Genomic DNA, 18392 nt, shown 5'->3' with positions numbered 1-18392 from the left:
GAGACAGGACAGATAGGTAAGAAAGGCTCATTTAAATATTCACAATAACTTTATGACGTAGCCACTACTATTCTTATTTTACAAATTAGAAAACAGAGGCTTAGAGGGGTGACCCCCAAGGATCACCTATCTAGTAAGCAGTGGAGCTGGGATCCAGTCTCCAGGACAACTGCTTCCAGAGTCCTTGCTCTTAACTAGTCAGTCAATTCAGTTCAGTTCAGTCACTCAGTTGTGTCTGGCTCTTTGCGACCCCATGGACTGCAGCATGCCAGGCTTCCCTGTCCATCACCAACTCCCAGAGCTTGTTCAAACTCATGTCCATTGAGTCAATGATGCCATCCAACCATCTCATCCTCTGTCGTCTTCTCCTCCTCCCTTCAATCTTTCCCAGCATCAGGGTATTTCCCAATGAGTCAGTTCTTCGCATCAGGTGGCCAAAGTATTGGAGTTTCAGCCTCAGCATCAGTCCTTCCAATGAATATTCAGGACTGGTCTCTTTTAGGATGGACTGGTTGGATCTCCTTGCAGTCCAAGGGACTCTCAAGAGTCTTCTCCAACACCACAGTTCAAAAGCATCAATTCTTTGGCGCTCAGCTTTCTTCACAGTCCAACTCTCACATCTGTACATGACCACTGGAAAAAACCATAGCCTTGACTAGATGGACCTTTGTTGGCAAAGTAATATCTCTGCTTTTTAATACGCTGTCTAGGTTGGTCATACCTTTTCTTCCAAGGAGTAAGCGTCTTTTAACTTCATGGCTGCAGTCACCATCTGCAATGATTTTGGAGCCCCCCAAAATAAAGTTTGTCACTGTTTCCATTGTTTCCCCATCTATTTCCCATGAAGTGATGGGACCAGATGCCATGATCTTAGTTTTCTGAATGTCGAGTTTTAAGCCAACTTTTTCACTTTCCTCTTTCACTTTCACCAAGAGGCTCTTTAGTTCTTCTTTGCTTTCTGCCATAAGGGTGGTGTTATATGTATATTTGAGGTTATTGATATTTCTCCCAGCAATCTTGATTCCAGCTTGGGCTTCATCCAGCCCAGCATTTCACATGATGTACTATGCATATAAGTTAAATAAGCGGGTGACGATATACAGCCTTGATGTACTCCTTTCCCAATTTGGAACCAGTCTGTTGTTCCATGTCCAGTTCTAAGTGTTGCTTCTTGACCTGCATACAGATTTCTCAGGAGGCAGGTCAGGTGGTCTGGTATTCCCATCTCTTACAGAATTTTCCAGTTTGTTGTGATCCACACATTCAAAGGCTTTGGCATAGTCAACAAAGCAGAAGTAGATGTTTTTCTGGAATTCTGTTGCTTTTTTGATGATCCAACAGATGCTGGCAATTTGATCTCTGTTTCCTCTGCCTTTTCTAAAACCAGCTTGAACATCTGGAAGCTCATGGTTCAGATACTGTTGAAGCCTGGCTTGGAGAATTTTAAGCATTACTTTTAAGCTCTTAACTAGTACTCCACCTAGAACCCCAACCTGCCTCTCAGCATCTCTTCTCTGGGCTGGACTATACACTCCTTAAAGGACACAGTCAAATGGACTGCACATTCATCTTTGGGTGAGCCCTCCTCCTCCTCTGGCTAAGCAATCACACTGAATAAATATATTAGAAGCTTCCCAGGTGGTGCAATGGTAAAGAATCCACCTGCCAATACAGGAGGTGCGGGTTCAATCCCTAGGTCAGGAAGAGCCCCTGAGGTAGGAAATGGCAACCCAATACTCCGATATTCATGCCTGGAAAATCCCACAGAGGAGCCTGGCAGGCTACCATCCACAGGGTTGTAAAGAGTCAGACATGACTGAGTGTGAACACTGTGTTTAGTAAAAATTTTAAGTAAGTAAAATTTGAAAATAGCTAGATTTCTCATTAAAAAGCTGTATGGCAAAAACCATTATAATATTGTAAAGTAACTAGCCTCCAATTAAAATTAATGAATTAATTTAAAAAATAAGCTAGACTCCAAGCTTCTGTAGAAAAATTTACAAATAAAATCATTGTAGGGTTGTATTTCTTCCCGGCAATAAGCAGCAGGGGCCCAATCACACAGGCCCTCTCTGGAAAGGTCGTGAAGGCCCACTTCACTCTGTTATGACACTGAGGCCCTTGTTGTAACTGAGACAGCAACCTCCAAACCAAGGCCTCCTGGGCTTTTCTCGGTACCTAAATACACCAAGATCTCTCTTGCCTCTTCACACATGTCATTCTGTCTGGAACATTCTTAACAACACCACCAGGCCCACCTGGCTCACTGCTTCTTACCCTTCAGGCCTCAGCTGAGACGCCACTCTCTCCCCGCATTGTAAGTGCCTCTTCTGGGTGCTCTCATAGAAGCCTTGCCTATCCTGTCAAAGCTTTCACGCATTGTAATTTTCCACCAGCTTGCCCATCAACCCAAGAGTTTCCTGAGGGAAGGGAACCATTTCTTTCTTATTCAACACTGTATCTATTGTGCCTCATCCAGTATCAAATGGGTACATGGTGCCCATAAATATTTGTTAACCAGATGAGTGAATGAAAACATAAACAGCTAGAAGTGATTTAAAATAATATTGCCGAACCTTCAATTCTCCACTGGATGGCTTCAATGGAATCTTAGCTTTCTTTCTAATTCTAGAGACAGCAACAACAAAAAAGCAAGTTCTAAACTTTTTCTTACATCTTCAGTGCAAGAAGAAAAACAAATTCAAACTCCTTAATTATTTAAACTATTCCAGTTGCTCAGGCTTTATTTCACTCTGCTTAATGCACTTAAAGCCAGAAATAATTAAATTAAGCACAATAGTACTACAATATCAACTTACAGATTCTGGCTCAATTTTTGGCATATCCTGTGTATCAGCTGCACTGTACCATCACTTTACTGGCTTAAAGCAAACAGAAAATTCTTTCTTCCGATTAAGAGAGTCAATATTGTTTTAAGAGATTCTGTCTGGAACATTCTTACCAACACCACCAGGCCCACCTGGCACAAAAGTTTGCAGAAGAGAAAAGAAAGAGAAGAGGGAGTGAGAGGGATTTTTACTCCATATCTGCACTAGCCAGTGTGGACTGGGCATTCAGGAAATTCACAAAGATATAAACGGTTGAAAATTCTTTTTTTTAAATTGAACCTGGGCTAGTGACTCGTTTCATATATGATATTATGCATGTTTCAATGCCATTCTCCCAAATCATTTTTAAGAATAGAAAATTCTATTCTTAAAGAGCTCATCATCTAGTACAGAAGATAAGTCATTGCCACAAGTTAAGTGTACTGTAAGATAGGAAGAAGCAAGTGTCATATGACTGATGGAGAATGTCATATGAGAATTTGGAGGGGAAAAGTTCTTTCAGCTTGGGGTGAACCCTGGAAATCATGCGTGGTATAGGTCACACTTGGCCTGATCTTGCATTAGTATTTAAAATATCTATGCTCTTCAACAAATCACACTTCTTCTCAAGTACATTCAAAAGTACATTTCAATCCCTTTTCCAAAATGTTTAATATATGAGAAAAGTTAAAGAGAAGAAAATATGAAGCTGTTAAGAGCAGGATTTTAGACCTAGCTTCACAAGGAGCCAGTCTGTGACCTTCAGAAGTTTCTTAATCTTTCTGGACCTAAGTTTTCTCATCTGTAAATTGAGCTGGCAATAAGTGATCTCTGAAGTCCCTTTCTGGCACTAGCATTCAATGAGTGTCTATATTTTAATCCTTTATGCTGATTAGACTTTTGTGGTTAAATGCAATTAGTTTTACTCTGTGCTTCATGATAAATTCAGGCTTTGCAATTCTTCATTATGCACAGAGGCAGTCATGTCTTATTGCTTAGGAGACAAATGAATTGTCAATTTTATATGAAGAAAATGATTAGAGATTATGTGTCTGGAGGGGAAGAGTAACTCTCACATTCTAAAGTGAAATAATAACTTTAGAAGTTCTTAAAAAGACTATTGAAATGTTCTTTGGAGTCAGATAATTAAAGAAGGAAGACTGCATGACTAGGTTCCCAGATGCAGCAGAAATGGGCAATTCATATCATTAAATAGATGCTATTTCATTAGTCCTGACCAGGTGAAGGGAAAGGAAGAAGAAAGAACATGCTGCTATATTTTGTCCAATTTATTAAATCCTTGGAAACGGCATTCAATCTATTGTAAGAAGAGTCTGCTAATTAGCAAGATGAGAATTTGCACCCTTCCTTCTTTATTGTTGCCAGTAAGCACATTTGCTTTAAATCTGAAATCTGTTAGTTGCTCAGTCATGTCCGACTGTGACCCCATGGACTATAGCTCACCAGGCTCCTCTGTCCACAGAGCTTCCTGGGCAAGAATACTGGAGTGGGGTGCCATTTCATTCACCATGGATCTTCCCATCCTGGGGACTGAACCTGGGTCTCCTGCACTGCAGGCATATTCTTTACCATCTGAGCCACCACGGAAGCCCAATTGCTTTAAAGCAATGCTCAAACAGGGTTTCCCTGGTAGCTCAGCTGGTAAAAAAAATCCTCCTGCAATGCAGGTTCGATTCCTGGGTTGGGAAGATCCCCTGGAGAAGGGACAGGCTACCCACTCCAGTATTCCCGGGCTTCTCTGGTGGCTGAGACAGTAAAGAATCCACCTGGGTTTGATCCTTGGATTGGGAAGATCCCCTGGAGGTGGGCATGGCAACCCATGCCAGTATTCTTGCCTGGAGAATCCCCATGGACAGAGGAGCCTGGTGGGCTACAGTCCATGGGGTTGCTAAGAATTGGACACAACTGAGCAACTAAGCACAGCATAGCACAATGCTCAAACGAGTGAAATTAAATAGCCCAGGAGCAGGTAGATGGAAATCAATTGGAAAGCCCCTATGCAGTATTACTCACTAGTGATATTTCACTTAGTGTTACTTGCTCAGTCATGTCCAACTCTTTTTGACCCCAGAGACTATAGCCTGCCAGGATCCTCTGTCCATGAAATTCTTCGGGCAAGAATACTGAAGTGGGTTGTTGCCATTCCCTTCTCCAGGGGATTTTCCTGACCCAAGAATTGAACTTGGGTCTCCTGCATTGCAGGAAGATTCTTTACCATCTGAAATAAAGTAAATAAAATAAAATAAATAAAGGGAAGCCCTGGCTATATACCAGGTGGTACTCCGTGACATTTCACGGACAAAGATGGAGTTACTCCCAGTCTTATCAAAGACTGGCCTCCAAGAAGCCAGTCTATGGGCATAAAAAAAAAGCCCTCAAATCAATTTGTTATCTTTAAGAGTCAGTTGCTTTGCTGAAGCCTGAGAACACGGGAAAGATTCCCGAACAGTGGGATGCCTGAAGCAGCACTGAGGTTTCAGTGTCTTTCCTTTGGAGCTATAGTGTAAATAGTCTTCTCTCTGATCCATGGAATGAAAACAAGTCCAAAGCAAGAGGAAGTATTCAGCTTAGGAACACCCCGGGCCTTGGCTCCGTGTTCATCCAAGCCCAGGCACTGGTCTGGCTGCCCCACAATGGCTTTGGCAGTTGAGGCTACCACGGCCGAGGGAGTAGAGCCCAGCAGTAAACACGGTCTGGGGATTTGCTGAAAAAGGACCAGTACACCGTAGGACTTGAGTTGTTTAGAACTGATACTGACTTTGCCCACAAAGAAAGAAAAGAAAGCTAATGTGGGAAACAGGATCAGAGAGGTCACCCAAGGTCATAGAAAGAGTGAATGACAGACAGTGGCCTCAAATGCATTCTCCCGCCTTCTTACTTGGTTCACTGGATAAACAAGGACAGGGATTTTATTTAACTTGGAAGAGAGAGTGGCATGGTGACATTTGGAGTCACACAGACCTGACTGAATCGCAGTGAGCTGTGTGGGGAAAGGAAGGGAATGGGCTTAAAGCGCCTGGAACACCGGTAACAGACAACAATAGTAGCTTCCTTTACTTCCCACCTCCCGGATCTACCTGTCCAGTGGCAAATCTTACCAAATGGTTTCCATTTTCACTACAAGGTTCAAGAACAGTCTTTCCTGACAATATAAGAGCATGTGTCAAAGACAACCCATATTTACTAAACAGTGATAGATTATTTTTTAAGCTTTTCATCCATTTTTACCAAATACTGATTATACCTGCTTACCTGATTTTAGCTTATGCTGTACTAAGCACAGGTTCAAGTGTTGTTCTAGAATCAATCCTCAAAATGAGCATACAAGGCGGAGAGTATTATACTTCCTATTTTTCATGTAAGGACCGTAGTCACGAAGGTTAAACAACTTACCTAAGGTCACTCAGTCAGTAGCAGAGCCAGGACTGAAGCAGACAGTGAAGTGCCAAAGCCCTACCCTGTTGTTGCTGCCTCTGCAAGGCTGCCTCCCAACAGGCACATGTTGTTCTTTATTAAGTACACAGAAAGCAGATCTAAGACATTATTAATACCGGCCAGGATCAACAGAAACAAAAACACCTAAGCTCACTTATTATTAACTTTAGAGACTAATTAAAATTTATCCTGGGGAAAGGCTATTTCAGAGTCATTACAAATCCTCAACAAAAGAGTAAATGAATTGGCCTGTAGCTAATGTCTCCCCATTTTCACCAGTTGCTGATGTTTCCACAAATGAGCCTCAAAAGAAACTACAGTTCAGTGAATCACATGTTATCAAACATATTGTCATTCATTCAATAAAAATACTTCCAGTGTGAACAGAGTGCTGTGAAAGGCATGCCAACACATGTAGGGAATGAAAGCAAACAAGAAAATGACATTGTCCAAAATACTGAGAAATCTGTGATAATTAGTATAGCCACTATGAAAAATGAAATAAAATATCACTATTTCACCATAATTTTTTATTCAGTTCAGCACACCAAATATTTCCCAATGAAGAAATTGAAGGGGAATGTTATTCTATTTAAGAAAGCAAACTACAAGCACCCTTACACACTTTAGAAGGACCATTTAATTATAATAATAGATATCCTGGTTATTAATAGTTATTCAATATTAGTATTATGGTTGTTCCTAAGTGTCCATCAACAGATGAATGGAAGAAGATGTAGTGTATACACACAAACACACGCACACACAATGGAATATTCAGTTCAGTCACTCGGTTGTGTCCAACTCTTTGTGACCCCGTGGACTGCAGCACGCCAGGCTTCCCTGTCCATCACCAACTCCTGGAGCTTGCTCAAACTCATGTCCATCAAGTCCGTGATGCCATCCAGCCATCTCATCCTCTGTTGTTCTTTTCTCCTCCCGCCTTCAATCTTTCCCAGCATCAGGGTCTTTTCCAATGAGTCAGTTCTTCACATCAGGTGGCCAAAGGACTGGAGTTTCAGCTTCAGCATCAGTCCTTTAAATGAATATTCAGGTCTGATTTCCTTTAGACCTGGATGGACTGGTTGCATCTGTTTGCTGTCAAAGGACTCTCAAGAGTCTTCTCCAACACCACAGTTCAAAAGCATCAATTCTTCGGTGTTCAGCTTTCTTTATAGTCCAACTCTCACATCCATACATGACCACTGGAAAAACCATAGCTTTGACTAGATGGACCTTTGTTGGCAAAGTAATGTCTCTACTTTTGAATATGCTGTCTAGGTTGGTCATAGCTTTTCTTCCAAGGAGCAAGCATCTTTTAATTTCATGGCTATGGTCACCATCTGCAGTGATTTTGGAGCCCAAGAAAATAAAGTCTGTCACTTTTTCCCCATCTATTTGCCATGGAGTGATGGGACTAGATGCCATGATCTTGGTTTTCTGAATGTTGAGTTTTAAGCCAACTTTTCACTTTCCTCTTTTACTTTCATCAAGAGGCTCTTTAGTTCCTCTTCACTTTTTGCCATGAGGGTGGTGTCATCTGCATATCTGAGGTTATTGATATTTCTCCTGGCAATCTTGATTCCAGCTTGGGCTTCATCCAGCCCAGCATTTGGCATGTTGTACTCTGCATACAGGGCTTCCCTGGTGGCTCAGAGGGTAAAGCGTCTGCCTGCAATGTGGGAGACACGGGTTCGATCCCTGGGTCGGGAAGATCCCCTGGAGACGGAAATGGCAACCCACTCCAGTACTCTTGCCTGGAAAATTCCATGGATAGAGGAGCCTGGTAGGCTACAGTCCATGGGGTTGCAAAGAGTTGGACACGACTGAGCGACTTCACTTAACTTCACTCTTCATATAAGTTAAATAAGGAAGGTGACAATATATAGCCTTGTTGTTGGCAATTTGATCTCTGGTTCCTCTGCCTTTTCTAAATCCAGCTTGAACATCTGGAAGTTCATGGTTCACATACTGTTGAAGCCTGGCTTGGAGAATTTTGAGCATTACTTTGCTAGCATGTGAGATGAGTGCAATTGTGCGGTAGTCTGGGCATTCTTTGGCATTGCCTTTCTTTGGGAATGGAATTAAAACTGACCTTTTCCAGTCATGTGGCCACTGCTGAGCTTTCAAAAATTGCTGGCATATTGAGTGCAGCACTTTCACGGCATTATCTTTTAGGATTTGAAATAGCTCAACTGGAATTCCATCACCTCCACCAGCTTTGTTCGTAGTGATGCTTCCTAAGGCCCACTTGACTTCACATTCCAGGATGTCTGGCTCTAGGTGAGTGATCACACCATCATGGTTATCTGGGTCATGAAGATCTTTTTTGTATAGTTCTTCTGTGTATTCTTGCCACAATATCTTCTTAATATCTTCTGCTTCTGTTAGGTCCATACCATTTCTGTCCTTTATTATGCCCATCTTTGCATGAAATATTCCCTTGGTATCTCTAATTTTCTTGAAGAGACCTCTAGTCATCCCCATTTTATTGTTTTCCTCTATTTCTTTGCATTGATAGCTGAGGAAGGCTTTCTTTTCTCTTCTTGCTATTCTTTGGAACTCTTCATTCAAAAGGATATATCTTTCCTTTTCTCCTTTGCCTTTAGCTTATCTTCTTTTCTCAGCTGTTTGTAAGATCTCCTCAGATAACCATTTTGCCTTTTTACATTTCTTTTTCTTGGGGATGGTCATAATATTCAATGGAATATTATGGCTGAGTAATAACTCAGCCACAAAAAGAATGATATAGTGCCATTTGCAGCAATGGACCTAGAGATTATCATACTAAGTGAAGTTAGAGAAAGACAAATATCATGATATCACTTACACACAAAATCTAAAAAAAAAAAAAAGTGCAAAAGAATTTATTTATAAAACAGAAAGACTCACAGACATAGGAAAAAAACATCTATGGTTACCAAAGGGTAAGAGGAGGAAGGCAGGAGGAGAAGGGGATGACAGAGGATGTGATGGTTGGATGGTATCACTGACTCTATGGACATGAGTTTGAGTGAACTCCAGGAGTTGGTGATGGATAAGGAATCCTGGCGTGCTTCAGTCCATGGGATTGCAAAGAGTTGAACACAACTGAGAGACTGCACTGACTGACTGAGTGAAGAGGAGGAAGGGATAAATTGGGAGTATGGGATTAACAGATGCATACTATCAAATATAAAATAAACAACAAAGATGATTTTTTTTTGTATAGCACAGTGAACTATATTCAATATCTTGTAATAAACTACAGTGGAAAAGAATAAAAAAAGAATATAGATATATACATGTGTGCTGCTGCTGCTGCTGCTAAGTCATGTCAATCGTGTCTGACTCTGTGCGACCCCATAGATGGCAGCCCAACAGGCTCCTCTGTCCCTGGGATTCTCCAGGCAAGAACACTGGAGTGGGTCACCATTTCCTTCTCCAATGCATGAAAGTGAAAAGTGAAAGTGAAGTCGCTCAGTCGTGTCCGACTCTTAGCGACCCCATGGACTGTAGCCTACCAGGCTCCTCCATTCATGGGATTCTCTACGCAAGAGTACTGGAGTGGGGTGCCATTGCCTTCTCCAATATACATGTGTATGTATAACCAAATCACCTTGATATACACCTGAAGCTAACACAATATTGTAAGTCAATTATCTTCAATTTTTTTAAAAATGGGAAAAAAATATTACAGTTACTACATTTGTAACTGTCTTGCCAGCCATCCCTCTTTATTTGGAACTTCTCTTTTACCCCAAAGCCCCAGGGGAGGATTGGACGCCCATTCCTCTGGCTATGGCCAATTGGATCTACTCATGGACTCAGCAGAGCCAACTGAATTCTCCTTCCCTTGGGAATTTGAAGTAAAGACACAGTGGCCATATTTAGGTATTGCTGGTGTTGGGCCAATGATGGAACCAACAGATGAGAAAACAAGAGAATCTAAAGCAGGAGAAAAGAGCAGATGCCCACAGAGTTTCTAGGACAGGGTGATCGGACCCTAAAGAATTCCTAGCTGCGTAATTTCAGTTCCTATGTGACCTGCTTGAGGAAACAAAGACCTCAGACTCATAATTTTAAAAATAATTATGTTAATGGCATTGCCTAAAGAAAGCAAGGAACTGTTCTCATATTGTCATGTGGTCAGCAGGGACAAAGGCCCTAAAGATGCTCAGGTTGATGGGAGAACTTAGGTTACTCTGCTTCGATGGGGAAGTCGGGACTTGAGGTGACAAGTTAGCACATCTTAAAAGGGCTATTACAATGTTTGTTATTGAAATAATACAGATCTATCATTGTGTTGAGAGTTTCAGTTTCCTTCTCTACTGACACTGAGGACTTACTATGGATGGGTTGATTTCTTTATCTGTCTTGGTTATTAGTCCTTACATGTTCAATAAGAACATCTCTTGTAGCCTTCCATTACTTACATTGCAACCTTGGTTTGGGTTCTCCCAGAATCAGACCTGAGACAAAGATTTGATTGCAAGTAGTTTGCGAAATGATTCCACGAAGCACTGGCAGGGGAGTGGGAAATCAAAACAAGGAAAAGAAGCTAATACAAGGTGTGTTAACGAGAAAGTGACTGCTGTGGACTGCTGGGGTGCAATCCCACTGGGGAACTAGGAGACGATGTAGAACATGCTTCAGAGTTGTCCTAACAGTGAGGAGCTGAGGTATTTATTTATCCACCAATTCCCATGTGACATTGTTTAAGGCTCCTTTGCAGACAGTGTCAAGTTCTCAACACTGTCCTATGTCCAGGGGTAACCCTTGGGTAAACTTACAGTAAGAAGCTATCAGCATGTAAGAATCAGTGAGTGCCAGGGGATATGGGAAGGGTACCCTGAGAGCATCTGCTCCAACTTACAGGGGGTAAGTTAGATGGAGCTCCTCTTCTTTGCAACCAAGCTGTCTCTTACTAGAAAAGTCCCACCAGGAAAGCTTTTGATAGCAGAGTTTAACTCATGGTGTTTCTTTAAAGAAATAAATCTTCATTTCAAAAAAACATACCTCTCATTCATTCTAACTGGCCTCCCCCTTTCAAGCCCCCACTGTCTGAATTAGTGTCATTTTATTGCATTAGTAAAAGTTGATTCTACATTGTAAAAATTTCAATAAAAAGTTATAGGAAGGGAACAGAAATTGGACTTAAATCTAATGGGCCTGACAGTTGCCTTCACTAGCAAATGCTCCTTGCGTTAATTATTTATAGGCTTTGACAGTGGTGTGTCGTGAATGAAGATAGCTGTACAAGTCATCCATCTCCCACACTAAGAATTAATGACAACTCAAGACCAGACAGAGACAGCCAAACACATGATACACAAAGTCTCTTAATATTTACTACAAAAAATAGCAAGAGGGATAGAAGTCAATGAGAAATAACGTTTATTTTCCTGTACTGAAAAATGGAACTAACTCAAAAGGCCAAGGCTCAAACACTGATAATTTATCATTTTACCTCAGCATTACTCTTGTTACTACAATGCAAGTTGTCACTTAATACTGCTATGTATTATTAAAGTAGCATGTTAACCCAACTATTGTACCAAGCGATAAATTTGTTCATAAGTTTATAGAATAATGACATAATTCAAGACCATGCAGAATGAAGAATTACCAGGATGTGGCCCACTGTTTGACATGAAGGGCCCAATACTATGTTTTCTGACTGAATGAATTAATGAGACATACTACCTTTCAATCTAGGGAATTTCAGTTGTAACAAAGAAAAAGACTAAAAAATGACTCCTTTATAAGATTTTTTAAGACCAATTATATCACACTATTTTAATTCACTCATCTATTCTTGCCTGGAGAATCCCAAGTATGGAGGAGCCTAGTAGGCTACCATCTATGGGGTTGCACAGAGTCAGACACTGAAGCAACTTAGCAGCAGCAGCAGAATCCTCAAGCCTCTGTGGGTTGAAATGGACCTTAGAGTACAGTTGGGAACAGTGGATAAAGTGCTAGGTAGGAACTTAGGTGTTGGAATAAACTCTGCCTCTAATTATATGTGTCATCTTAGATCATCACTTCCCCTCTCTGTTATACTACTTAAGCTCTATTGATCCTTCCACTCTTGTTAGGCCAAGTGGTGTGTCATCAATTCAACCCTTCACATCACTGTGTTAGAAGAGTCAGGCATCATATGTTACAGTGACAATCAAGATACAGAAAGCCAGACTGCTCAAATGTTAAGCACTAACTACAAAACCAAAGCCTGGCTTGGGAAGCCCTAAGGGTAGAGAATCTGCCTGGGGCCTGGGAAGCCCTAAGGGTAAAGAATCTGCCTTCCAATACAGGAGACATGGATTCGATCCCTGGGCCAAGAAGATCCCTTGGCGAAGGAAATGGCAACCCACTCCACTGTTCTTGCCTGGGAAATCCCATGAACAGAGGAACCTGGCAGGCCACAGTCCATGGGGTTGCAAAAGAGTTGGACATGACTTAGCAGCTAAACAACCACCACCACCACCACCACACCCTGAAGATAAAGAAATTACCTCTAGCTCTTGGGCTGCCGTCTATGGGGTTGCACAGAGTCGGACACGACTGAAGCGACTTAGCAGCAGCAGCTTGCTTTGTTGTGTGATGGGCAGTGGCCTACAGTGAGGCTCCCAAGTCAATGGAGACTGAGGAGTCACCTAGATGGTCTTTTGGCGGGGAGGACTCTAGGAAGGAGAGCTTTCTGGTAGTAGCTTATGCCTCACGTCATGCTAGTTAGCCTCAAGGCTTCGAGCAATGGCCCCAAAACTGGGCAATGGGATGCTCTAGCTAAGTCAGTACATCAATACTTTTTGAATAGCGTGATAGCCAGATTTCTGATAGCCAGAAATCACTATACTCAATCTTTAGGCAGGTTCTCTCTTTTTCTGAAAGCCAAATCTTCAACTCACCTTTGGGACCCTGCAGTGACAGGGGGAATAAGGAATGGGGAAGATCACATCTTGAGACTCTCTCACAAAACTAAAACCTTTATGATGACAGAGTTTGAGACTTAAAGACAGTCAATGTTCTCTACATACCATACTGGAAAATTTTGTCTATGGGCAGAACTGCAGATCTTAAATATACACCCCATAATTTAAACAAAAATGAGTACATTTTAGAGCACTTTTAGATCCACAGCAAAATTGAGCTGGTATATAGAAAAGGGTTTGAATTGAGAAGGTATTTGGAAAAGGGTTTGACTGTTGCTTTTAATATTATATCCTAAAATCTTGCTATACTTGATTATTAGTTCTAGTTTCTCTTAATTCTTTCTACATTACAATTATATCACCTATAATCAAAGATCATTTTATTCCTTCCTTCCCAATCTGTATACCTTGTATTCCTTCACTTGCCTTCATGCATTAGCTAGGATTTCCAGTATGATGTTGAAAAAGATGGGGACATCAAGTGTTGTTCCTAATCTTCGGGTAAAAGCTTCAATTAAGTATGGATTATCATACTTATATACATACAAACAATAATGTACATACATATAATTACTCATACTTCATTAAGTATGATGTAACCTGTAGAGTTTTGTAGATGTTCTTTATCAAGTTGAGGAAGTTCCCCTCTGTTCCTAGTTTGTTGAAACTTTTTAACATGAATGAGTGCTGGATATCATTAAATGTTTTTTTTGCATCTAATGAAATGATCATGTGGTTTTTCTTCTTTAGCCTGTTAATGTGAAGGACTATATTAACTGACTTTTGAATGCTAAGGCAGCCTTCCACACTCGCTGGTTGTGCTGCATGTTGGATTCAATTTGCTAGTATCTTGATGAGGGTCTATGTATCTGTGTGCATATTGCTTTGTAATTTTCTTTTCTTGTAATGTCTTTGTCTGGTTTTGGTATTGGATAATCCTGTCCTCATATAACGAGTTAAGAAATATTCTGCTCCTATGTTCTGAAAAAGACTCTAGAGAATTGGCATAATTTCTTCTGTAAATGTTTGGAAGAATTCACCAGGGAATCCATCTGGGCCTGGTACTTTCTGTTTTGGAAGGTTTTTAATTATGAATTCAATTTCTTTAACAGAAACATTCAGATCATTTCTAAGTTTAGCAGATTATGTCTTTTAAGGAATTGGGCCATTTCATCCGGTTATCGAATTTGTGGGCACAGAGTAATTCAGAGAGTCTTCTATTATCCTTTTCATGGCCACGGGATCTGTAATGACGCTGCCTCTTTCATTTTTAATATTAGTAATTTGTAATCTCTTCTTAGTCTGCTTAGGGGATAATTGATTTATTATATTTCAGAGAACAAGCTTTTGGTTTTTTTAGATTTTTCCCTATTGTTTTTTTTTTTTTAATTTTTATTTTTACTTTATTTTGCTTTACAATACTGTATTGGTTTTGCCATACATTGACATGAATCAGCCACGGGTGTACATGGGTTCCCAATCCTGAACCCCCCTCCCACCCCATATCATCTCTCTGGATCATCCCCGTGCACCAGCCCCAAGCATCCTGTATCGAACATAGACTGGTGATTCTTTTCTTACCTGATAGTATACATGTTTCAATGCCATTCTCCCAAATCATCCCACCCTCTCCCTCTCCCACAGAGTCTAAAAGTCCGTTCTATACACCTGTGTCTCTTTTGCTATCTCGCATAGAGAGTTATCATTACCATCTTTCTAAATTCCATATATATGTGTTAGTATACTGTATTGGTGTTTTTCTTTCTGGCTTACTTCACTCTGTATAATAGGCTCCAAAAATTTTATTGATTTATCTAATTTTTATGATTTATTTTATTCTTACTGGATTTAATTTGATCTGCTTTTTCTAATTTCTTAAAGTAGAATTCAGATTATTTAATTTTTTAAAATTTTTATTGAAATAGCTAATTTACAGTGTTCTGTTTCAGGTATACAGTAACATGATCCAGTTATACACACACACACACACATATAAAACTGAAAGAATATATATATATATATATATTCTATTTTACATTGTCTTTTTCATTAAAGGCTATTACAAGATATTGAGTATACTTCCCCATGCTATACAGTAAGTCCTTGTTGGTTATATATTTTATATATACTAGTGTGTGTATTAATCCCCAAACTCCTAGTTTATCCCTCCCATCATCCTTTCCCCTTTGGTAACTGTGAGTTGTTTTCTACGAGTCTACTTCTGTTCTAAGCTCACTTGTACTTTTTTAGATTCCACATGCTAGTGACATCATATGGCATTTGTCTTTTTTGCTAATATGCTACGTGCATTCAGTGCTTTACATTTCCTTCTAGGCTCTTTTTTTGCTTCGTGCTACAAATTTTGATAAGTTGTGCTTTCATTTTCAGTTTGTTAAAAATATTTTAAAAATTTCTTCTGAGATTTTTTTCTTTAATTCATGCTCCATTTAGAAACATGTTGCTTAATCTGCAAGTATCTTGGGACGTTCTGACTGTCTTTGTGCTACGGACTTTTAGTTTAGTTCCACTGTGGTCTGAAAAGAGACATTGTATGATTTCTATTCTTTTCAATTTCTTAAGATGTATTTTACAGTCCAGAATGTGGTCTATCTTGGTGAATGTTCCACGTGAATACCTGTCAATTACATCCAGTTGACTGATGGTACTGTTGAGTTCAATTCTGTTCTGACTGAATTTCAGCCTACTGGATCTGTCTGCTTCTAATAGGGTGATGTTGATGTTCCCAACTATAACAGTAGATTCATCTATTTCTCCCTGCAGTTCTATCAGTTTTTGCCTCACAGAGTGTGACACTCTGTTGTTAGGTGTATACACATTAAGGAATGTCATGTCTTCTTGGTGAATAGACCCCTTAATCATTACGTAATGCACTTTCTTTATTCCTGATAGCTTTTCTTGTTCTGAGTTCTACTCTCTTTCGTATCAGCATGGCATATCTTTCTGGATTACTGCCTCGTTGTGGTGAAGGGGCCTGCATAATTCAATGAAGCTATGAGCCATGCCATGCAGGGCCACCCACGGGTCACGGTGGAAAGTGTTGGCAAAACGTGATCCATGGGAGGAGGGAATGGCAAACCACCCAAGTAGACTTGCCGTGAGAACCCCACGAACTGTAAAAAAAGGCTAAAAGATATGACACCAAAAGATGAGTTCCCCGGGTCAGAAGGTGTCCAGTATGCTACCAGGGAAGAGCAGAGGACAACTACTAATAGCTCCAGAAAGAATGAAACCGCTGGCCCAAAGCAGAAACAACCCTCAGTTGCAGATGTGTCGTGATGAAAGTAAAATCCAATGCTGTAAAGAACATTATTGCGTAGGAACCTGGAATGTTAGTTCCGTGAATCAAGGTAAACTAGACATGGTCAAGCAGGCTAAATTAAAACAAATTAAAAGATGCCTGCTCCTTGGAAGAAAAGCTATGACAAACCTAGACAGTGTATTAAAAAGCAAAGACAATCACTTTGCCAACGAAGGTCTGTCCAGTCAAAGCTGTGGTTTTTCCAGTAGTCATGTATGGACATGAGAGGTGGACCATGAAGAAGGTGGAGCACAGAAAAATTGATGCTTTCAAACTGTGGTGCTGGAGAAGACTCTTGAGAGTCCCTTGAATAGCAAGGAGATCAAAGCAGTCAATCCTAAAGGAAATCAACCCTGAATACTCATTGGAAGTACTGATGCTGAAGCTCCAATATTTGCCACCTGATGCAAACAAGGGACTCATTGGAAAAGTCCCTGATGCTGCGAAAGATTGAAGGCAGGAAAACAGGGTGACATAGGATGAGATGGTTGGATGGCATCACTGATTCAGTGGACATGAACTTGGGCAAACTCCAGGAGATGCTGAGAGACAAGGAAGCCTGGCATGCAGTAGTCCAGTGGGGTCTAGAAGAGTCTGATACAACTTAGGGACTGAAAAATAGCAACAACATCTTTAAAGTGGGTTCTTATAAACAACACATAGTTGGGTCTTGTATTTTGATACTCTCTAGCAATCTCTGTTTTTTAATTGATGTATTTAGACCATTGGCATTTAAATTGATTATTGATATAATTGGATTAATAGCTTGTAAATTTGCTACTATTTTCTATTTGTTGCCTTTGTCCTTTGTTCCTACTTTTGTTGTCTTCTTCTGCCTTTTGCAGTTTTAAATGAGCATTTAAAATGTTTCTATTATTTCTCCTTTTTTAGCATATCAATTAGGCTTTTTCCTTTTTTTCCTTTATTGTTTGCCTGAGACTTTGCCATATTTTCAACTAATCCAAGTCTTCATTCAAATAACTCTATATTGGTTCATGGGTGGTGAAAGTAGTTTACAGTAACAAAATAATCCCAATTCCTCCTTCACTTATATCATTGATACAATGATTCCCTTGTATCACTGCTGTCATTTGTTCCACGTGTATGTGTACATATAAGCAATATATATGAACACATATGTATATGTATATATAAGCAATATATATTGCAATATACATATATGGACATATATAGTTGAATACAGTGTGGCTGTTATTGAACAAACCAAACCTGTTAGATTAATTAAGATGAAGAAAAATAAAAGATTTACATTTACTTATGCCTTATTTTCTTTATAGAAGAGATCCAGATTTAGTAGATCCAAATTTCTAACCTATATAATTTTCTTTTTCTCTAAAGAACTTCTTTTAACATTTCTTACAAGGCATGTATAGTCCCTCAATTTTTGTTTGTCAGAACAAAAATTACTTCTCCTTCATCTTTGAAGGATAATTTTCCAGGATACAGAATTCTAGGTTGGTGGTTTTTTCCTCTTAAAATCTCAATATTCCACTCCACCCTCTTCTTGCTTACATGGTTTCTGAGAAGTTGGATGTAATTCTTATCCTTGTCCCTCTACAGGTTAAGGCTTTTCTCCCTCCCTGGCATGTTTCAGACTTTCCTTTTGATTTTCTGAAATATGAATATAATCTATTTAGGTATCGGGTGGTTTGTTTTTTTTTTTTGGATGTTTTCTGTTTTTTATTTATCCTGCTTGATATTCTCTGAATTTTCTGTAACAGTGATTTAGTAACTGATATAAATTTGGGCAAGTTCTCAGTCATTACTGCTTCAAATATTGCTTCTGTTCCTTTCTATCTTTCTTCTTCTGGCATTCCTATTACACATATATTTCACCTTTTAGAGTTGTCCCACAGT

Source organism: Budorcas taxicolor, chromosome 8 (assembly GCF_023091745.1).
Source record: "Budorcas taxicolor isolate Tak-1 chromosome 8, Takin1.1, whole genome shotgun sequence".
In the NCBI taxonomy this organism is placed as follows: Eukaryota; Metazoa; Chordata; class Mammalia; order Artiodactyla; family Bovidae; genus Budorcas; species Budorcas taxicolor.
This window is presented reverse-complemented; position numbering follows the sequence as displayed.